Here is an 8,923-nt window from a genome sequence, read left to right as displayed (position 1 = left end):
TGGATTCGTGACATCATCAGGTTTCAATCAGTAAGAGCATGACACATGACTGAATCAACCCATTCTCTTGGAGATGTTCTCAAGCTCTGGTAAGAGACGAAGTTCTCTTCATTATGACATATTTTGAAAGAGCGTTTCTAAGTCCGTAAGTGACAGCAATTTTTAGTTTTTTACAGCATAAGACAGCGGTCAAGACAAACTCAATAGAATTTCGTCAACATGTTTTAGCGCGCATGAGACAGTTTAAACGTAATGTCACACAGATGTTCATTTGTACCTTCGTAATTGCTAAATTTGGGGCAATTTGGATGAATTTATGGACATCCTCACCTTAACAAAACAACCGTGCTAGTTTTGAAAATAGACCGGTTCACGCTCTTGAGTGCATGCTGGGTAATTAGGGCAAGCAAATCCAAAATGGCGGACACGCTCGGCTACACTCTTTTGCTTGATCTGAATACTTAATGAATATCGGCTTTGTTTCAGAACTGGTCGCAATTTTTAGTATTGACAGTTCAAGATAAAAGTCACAGCTACATTTTGAGCTCTGTATTTTCGATTTTAATGCGTCAAAAAATAAGATATATAATGGTTAACTACCGATGTTGTGTTGGAGGTTGTAACAACGACTCAAGATATCCAAAAAAGATAGTGAAACGGTCACATGTCGAAAATCTTCGCTGGCATTTTATTCCGAAGGATCCAAAGAAAAGAGCCCAATGGATTGCCAGCATATCCAAAGGACTTGTTGGATTCGAACCCGGCAACTACAAGACTGTTTGTTCGAATCACTTTCAATATGGAAAGCCAACGTACTCCTCACCAACTCCAACTTTGTATATGGTGCCAAGTGACTCTAACAAACCTTCACCCAAGAAAAGAAAGCTTGTGGCAAGACACGAAGTTGTCTCTACTGCTGAGGCATCCAATAACTCAAGCTTCAAAGAAGAAGGAACTCAATGCTTGATAATAAATCCGCTAACATACGGAAGTATGAAGTTTGCTGATTTAACAACAGAGCAAGATGTCCAGCGTTTCACTGGATTCCCTAACGTAGAAACATTTCAATTGATGTTTAATACACTCTTTGAAAAAGCCATGTGTATGCACTACTGGAAAGGAGACAAAGAAAGTGCTTTGAAGGACACCACCAAGCCCAGGTCAAATAATGTACAGAGAGCTCTAACCTTGGAGCAAGAGTTTTTGCTAACCATGATGCGAATCAAGCTAGGACTCTTTGTATTTGATCTGGCTTTAAGGTTCAAAGTTTCCGAGGCGACTGTCAGCTCTGTCTTTACCACTTGGGTTAAGCTGATGTCTAAAGAATTAAAGTGGATGATTTCCTGGCCAGATAGGTATTTAATTCAAAGAAATATGCCTGATATGTTTCGACGATATTACAGAAAGTGTAGAGTCATCATTGACTGCACAGAACTATTCTCTGAAACCCCATCAAGCTTAGAGAATGCGGCAATGTGTTGGTCAAATTACAAACAACACTACACGTTAAAGTTTTTGATAGGGATAACACCAAATGGCCACATATCATTTGTCTCTGAGACCTTCAGTGGGAGGTCATCTGATGTTTTTATTGTAGAAAACAGTGGTTTCTTAAACTATCTTCAGCCACATGACCAAGTTATGGCAGACAGGGGATTCAAGATTCATGACCTGTTAGCATACTACCAATGTTCTCTAACAATTCCACCCTCCAAGCATTCCAATCTCCAGATGTCAGGTGCTGATGTTAGGAACACATCACTTATTGCTAATGTACGGATTTATGTCGAGCAGGCTATCAAGCGAATTAAAGACTTTGCTATGTTAAAGCAAGAAATTCCCATTAGCATTCTTTCCCATTTGGATGACATAATCATCATTTGTGCAGCAATATGTAATATGAAAAAGCCTTTGAGTACATAGATTTCATTTCATCAATTATGTTTGCATTTTGTACCAGTCCAAAATGTTCCCATTCAATTTTCTCACAGGTTATAAGCTATGGTAGTCAAGTTTATTTACACATCTTCTAGAATACAATTCCTTTATGGAATTACACAAACATGTTTGTATATAGCTACAACAATGTTCAAACAATAACTTTGAAACTTTAGTAATACTAAATACTATAATGTTTTGGTTTCATCCGCACTATTTTGTACTATTTAGTAGTTTGTTGAGGTCATATTGCTTCCACTCTATAATTTTAATCATTATCTATTGCTTGTTCATTGCAAAATCTGCAAATGAATGTTGATTCTTGTTCAAAATTTGAGCAGGCCCAGTGAAACCATAGCATACAACATTCACACTGAACACTGTTTTCATCATCACATTCAATTTCATCTGGCTCAAGACAGGGTTTTTCACAGACAGCACAATAATAAATAGGCCTAGTACCTAGCAACACCCTAGCAACATAAGTCTTGAAAAAAATTGTTAGATTTGGTATGATATCTTGCCACAGTTTTAAATCAAACTCAATAATTTCAATATGAGCACCACTAAGTGGAGTCCAAACAACAAAAAAGGTTTTAGGACATCCTGTTAGGGCCATTTGTCCTTGTATCTGGTAATAATAACTGTGGGTTCTCTTGAGCATGATATTCCCATTCACTAATTCTAGATAAGTTGTATTGTTCCAATGCTCATCAAATTTCATGTCTGCAAATGAGTATGGACATTTATACTCAATACAAGAATGACCACAGCAATCGCAGTGAAAAATACCATCTGGGGTAGCTCCCACAAAAGGGTAAGTTTTAGATATAAACAAGCCACAAGTCTGAAGCTTTGCATTTTTGTGTTTTTTGGATTCTTGTGCAAAGAATGATGCAGCAGCATCTCTCTCATGTTCTCTTCCCCATTTAATGGCAGGTATCATTGACAGATCGGTACAATCTAAAATTCGCTCAAGAAGAGGTGTTACTTTGCAATTTGGCTTTCTTTTTCTAAGAATTGTTTTTGTCTTTGTGTATACTTCATGAAAATGAGATGCAGTTATTCTACCTTTTCTTTGCTCTTTCCATATACTGGAGTTAGCCTGATCCCTTGTGGCCTTTTCTAATTCTTTAATGCTACTGTCATTGAAAGATAATTGTTCCAGAAATTGTCTCACTAATTCATCAGCATCTACACCATTGTTTTTAGAGGATATATCATCAGCTATAATTTGTAGTGATGGGGGAACATCATCAGAAGTTGGTGGTGCATATGAAATATGGATGACAGCATCAGGATTTATGTTTCGAAGAGAAGCTAGAAACTTTTGCTTGCTTTCTTCGGTAACAACCCTCAAGGATTCTGGCCGAGGATCAAAGTTCTGTTTTTCCTTGCTATTAATAGCATAACTTGGGTTTTCTTTGACTACCTTGTGGCTTTGGAACACCATGTCCTTTAATTTCATGGGTTGGATGTCTTTCTTGCTAGTATTATTCCACACACATGCCTTATCTGTGCAGGAAGGATCTGTGAAACCTTTCTGGTTGGCAAACTCAACTTTATATAAAAGGGCTATGACATGATTACAGCACTGACTGTATCCAGCTGTACAGCTACAATATGCCCCAAGAATTTCACCGGGAGATTTACAAATTATCCACACTTTATGAGGTTCTTCGCGAATTCTTTGAGATGGAGTGACAGATGCAAACAACAGAACTTTGTCTTGTCCATGAATTGTTTTTGAGTATACAGTGTGCACAAAACCACTTTTAAAGTATGAATACGCTTTTCTGATTTTATATTGACCAATATAGTCAGTGTCGAAAGCTTTTTTTCCAAGTATAAACGAGAATATTTGACCAATGTTTGTATGCGGCCACTTTGTTACACAGTCCTCCCAATCGACCATGGATAACGGATCCTTTATACCGCATGTGCGTAGTAGTTCTACATGTTCATTTTGTAGTGACTTGGCTTGGCTTTCGGCCGAATCTCGAATAGGCGTTTTATGTTCAAAAGCTACCAAAGCACGAGCAGCAAGATCCGAGTGTGTCCCTCCAGAGGGCAAACCTCGCTGTTTAAGATAAAACTGCAATTCCCCACATGAAAGTTCCAAAAAATCTTCGAGGTGCGGGGCCATGATCATGTTGTTGGGATATTGAACTGTCAACGACTTTTGAGCGAGATGGCAATAACATAAAGAGCTCAAAATGTAGCTGTGACTTCTATATTGAACTATAAGTATTCAGATCGAGCAAAAGAGTGTTGTTCGTATCCGCCATTTTGGATTTGCTTGCCCTAATTACCCAGCATGCACTCAAGAGCGTGAACCGGTCTATAAGCACTGCCTCAAATGCTGATTTTGAGCGAGAAATGGAGTAACCACAAATATGCATAAATTAAGTCATATTCTTGGGTTTCAGGTGACGTCACAGGCTTTGCTGAAATTAATGTCCGCCATGTTGGTGTCCCTCGGGTGTCAAATTTATGAATAATTAGTCGATTTCTAGAGTGAAGCCCTCTCTCTTATCGCCGTATTATTTCGCCAACTACATGAATATCCAGAAAGAAAAAAGCGTTAAAAGTATCTCGCATTCATCTTAAGGTATCCCAGTGCTCTCTGAATTTGCCGAAAGCTTAGAGAGTTGGAAGGAAAGATGTTTGCAAAAGATCTCGGTCATCGGGGTTGACCCTGCAAACATACCAGCCGAGAAGTTCAGTCCAAAATGCTTGCCTCCTGTAGAAGTGTCGGACTTGCTGAGTTACCTCGTTCTTGAGACCAGCTTCTACACCAAGAAGCAGTTCAAGGCGTTTAAAGTGCACCTACACCCAAAAAATTTTTTTCGCTTCACGAAGTAAGCTTATTTTTTTGAGTATTTCTGCGCAAATTTTTTTTTATTTGCTCAAATCTTCAATTTTCTATGCCCAGTCAAAATACGGAAAATCGGCCGCCATCTTGCCCCACGACCGAGTTTAAAGAAGAATGGCTCTAGCGGGTAATGTGACGTCAAATCGAGAACACGAAAGTCTGCATCTCACACATTTTCACTTGTTTGGGAAGATTGTCGTCGATATCGTCCGAAATATGCCGACTAGGTGTGTTGTATGAAGATTGTATGGAGGGCGATACCCTCTTGCAAATTTCGCAAGTTGCTACATCATTCTACAACACACTTAGTCGGCATATTTTCGGACAATTATCGACTACAACCTTCCCAAACAAGTGAAAATGTGTGAAAAGCAGACTTTCGTGTTCTCGATTTGACGTCACATTACCCACTAGAGCCATTCCTCTTTAAACTCGGTCGTGGGGCAAGATGGCGGCCGATTTTCCGTATTTTGACTGGGCATAGAAAATTGAAGATTTGAGCAAATAAAAAAAATTTTGCGCAGAAATACTCAAAAAAATAAGCTTACTTCGTTAAGCGAAAAAAATTTTTTGGGTGTAGGTGCACTTTAAGAGTCTAGAGGCGTTTAATCAAATGGCGTCGGGATTTGTAACCTCAGTTGTAGGCAAAGTAATCGCCGGCAAGTATGTCGTGAGAGCACGAGTTTGGCATTCACAGCATATGAACGATCCTTTAGTGAACATTTGGGTCATTTCCGAAAACGATGGGACTATCTTGTAAGCCCATTGCTTGGGATGCAAAGCTGGACTGGCTGAGTCATGCTCACATATCGCGGGTGTTTTATTTTATGTTAGAGGCAACTACTCGAATTCATGGCAAGCTCGCTGGGTGTCACGAAAACTCAGACCCCTCGAAGTGTTCTCCAAGCTTCCGAAGTGCTCCATTTAACAATTATTCCACGAGCGCGCGTTGGATATGAGATGATAGATAGCCAACGAGGCGCGTAGCGCCGGGTTGGCTATAATCATCTCATATTCAACAAGCGCGAGTGGAATAATTGTTTTATTAAAAAAAAAAAAACGCCTCCAAGATATTAGACAAATCTCGACTTTATTTTTGTAAGAAGAAACCGGACGTTACAATGTACAGATGTTAGATCATGGTATATTGGCTCATATACCATAATGGCTAAGCCAATAAAAAGTCTTGAATTGCATTATCCAATGATCTAGATTTTAATAAAATTCGATAGTGCATAGCATAAAGCATGAACCAATTGTTTTATAACATAACCGGTGGAATAATGCAACAAACCGACGCGAAAGACGGATAATATCAAGAGTGATTCTTCAGTGAAGCGAATCGTGACGGCGCTCAGGAGATGCCGAGTCTTCTTTCCCGTTGTTTTTCTCTTTCTGCCTCATTTAGGACCTCTAGCCCAAGGGTCGCAAAATTGTCTTCGTTTTAGGAGTGGTGGGCCGAGTCTCTGTTTGTATCCATTATTATCGCGAAATATTTAAGAATTTTAACAGAGCGACAACAAGGATCTGTGCGACGAAGTACAAAACAGTTAACAAACGTCCCTTTCGGCTCGTCAAAATCACGCCACATTTTAATACTTTGGTGTTGGAGCGAGCGCATTTGATCCAGTTAACTGTGAATGAAAAGCTCAAAATTAACGGGAAAAATGGAGGAAATCTAAGCTAAATGAAGTCTTGTGTCACTCTAAAATGTTTTAATTCTCAACGATGGGACGATTTTGCGAAACGTGCAACTTGCGGCCTTGTTTTTGCTGCTTCAGTTGGATCAAGACCCAAAAGGTCAACATACACGCGGCATTACCAGGAGTGATCATGAGTCGAGTTTATCCCTTGAATTTTCAAGGGGTCTGAGTTTTCGGGGTCTGAGGTCTGAGGTCTGAGGTCTGAGTTTTCGGGGTGTGAGTTTTCGTGACACCCCAAGCTTGCTTGCACTCAGGTAAAATGCTCATGGATTTTGCCGACATATGTCAATGAAGTGCCGTATGCGAGGGCTAAAGACATCGATGTCTCATCGGCTAAGAAGCTCAAAGAAAAGCTCGACCAAAAAATCGAGGATCTACAACAGCCGCAAGCCTCCAACCATACAACAACTTCTAGTTCTTCCTGTTCTTCCCCTTGATCTTAGGTATAGCGCATTAGATCATATATCTAATGAATTTTGCGCTATAAAAATAATTAAATTATTAAATTATACGAAAAAATCCTTAGTCTTTATGCTTTCCACTTTTGCTCGAACAGCCAACAACAATGCATAAAACCATCCCTTCTTTTATCACATGAACTATTCGTTAGATACGGTTTGTTTACACTCGAGGGACACCAAGATGGCGGATAGTAACCGTTGCTAAGCTATTGGTCAGGTGGGTGAAACCCAAGAATACACTATGATCGTTGAAAATTAGTAAAGTTCATCGAGCTTCTGTAGCTCGAAAAGAGTAGTTTCCAAGAATTTTTTTGTTGTTTTTGGTACACCAGCCCTAATTCTAAACACAGATAGTGGTTAGGACTCCAGATTCTTTTATACTTTTGAGAAGGCATTTTTTATTTCCAACGACGAATATCTTCGAAGATTTACCTCTGTTCCGTTTTAAAATGTCACGGAAAGTCAAATTGTAAGTGAATGCAAATATGTGTTTTGGAGTTGTCAGTCTGCTTGTTTGTTTTCTGTAATGGCGTGTGTAAATCGGTTTTTCTTCCACCGTAAAGCTGAAGTCAATGAGACTCTTTCTACCTAGACACAAGGAGATTTAATGCGACTTTTATTCATCGAATTCCTGCGTTTCTGCGGTGAAATTTACGACGAAAGTGTATTTTAAGATTTTGAACTGCTGCTAAATAAAATTCTTTCTTTGTTAGCCTAAACTTATAAAAATCGTTTGTATCTGGCGCATGTCAAACTCATTTGTAGCTTAAAGGTCAAACAGTGATTGTCACTCACTGAATTGGCTCAACATTAAGTCTTGTGATTGCCTTCATATGAAATTGTTTTTTGTTGTTGTTGTTGTTGTTTAGTCTGCGTTTTACTAATGAGCGTTTTACTAGTCCGCGTTTTACTAGTCCGCGTTTTACTGGTCCGCGTTTTACTAGTCCTCCTTTTACAAGTCCTCGTTTTACTAGTCCGCGTTTCACTAGTCCAGTCTAGTCTAGTCCAGTCCAGTCTTCGACTTACCATATGCCTTTTGAGAAAAGCATCTTGGAACAACAGCACACTCGCTAAAATTTGAAAAGCGCTGTTTGTGTGGTATTTTCAAAATAGCGTAATTCTTAATTATTTGGTCAAAATTTACCTATTTTGCTATTAGTCGACAGAAGAGATGTAAAATAAATATATCTTATTAGACGTTTTGTTGTGTAGTATCGCTGAGTATTTTTTTCGAGTTGTGCCGTATTTTGACGAGCCCGTAGGACGAGTCAAAATACAAATAACGAGTAAAAATACTCCGCGATACTACACAACAAAACGTCTAATAAGTCATTTATTATCCAACACGCCAAACTGTTATTTCAGTGCGGGCGAATTTCGTGGATATTTCAGTTTACGAGGAGTGCGTGACAGAAGTATGCGAAGCAGAACGGAATTGGCGCGTTGTGTTACTGTTTCAATTTTCTTCATAAAATGAAGAAAATTTCTGGTCGCCAATCTGTTTTTCTTCGTTCGATTCATCTAATAAAATTGAATCTATATTTTCCAGCCATTCTGACTCTTCGTCATCGGAAATATCATTCAAATTCTCCCCCACTTTTTTTTTTTTCGTAACTACAATCCAATTCTTCGCTTGCACGATGCAAGAAAACCTGTTTAACCGGTAAGAAAAAATTAAAAAAAGATTAAAAAATTAAAAAATTAACAAGATTAGCTAGGATGGGTGCTAAACGGAGAACCCATCGTTACTCCATCAACTTGATCATAAGTTGTAGCGAATAAAAACAGTTTCTTAAGGTCGAATTTTTTATCGAAAATTTAGGGTCATGCTATCTGAAAACATTGTGTAACAGACATTTTTCGGTTTACTTTTCAAATTATTTTCACGTGCCTTCTACCATGAGAGAAAACAGTAGAAGGATTTTTTACTACAGAGTACACGCAGA

Source organism: Stylophora pistillata, chromosome 1 (genome assembly GCF_964205215.1).
Source record: "Stylophora pistillata chromosome 1, jaStyPist1.2, whole genome shotgun sequence".
NCBI lineage: Eukaryota > Metazoa > Cnidaria > Anthozoa > Scleractinia > Pocilloporidae > Stylophora > Stylophora pistillata.
This window is presented reverse-complemented; position numbering follows the sequence as displayed.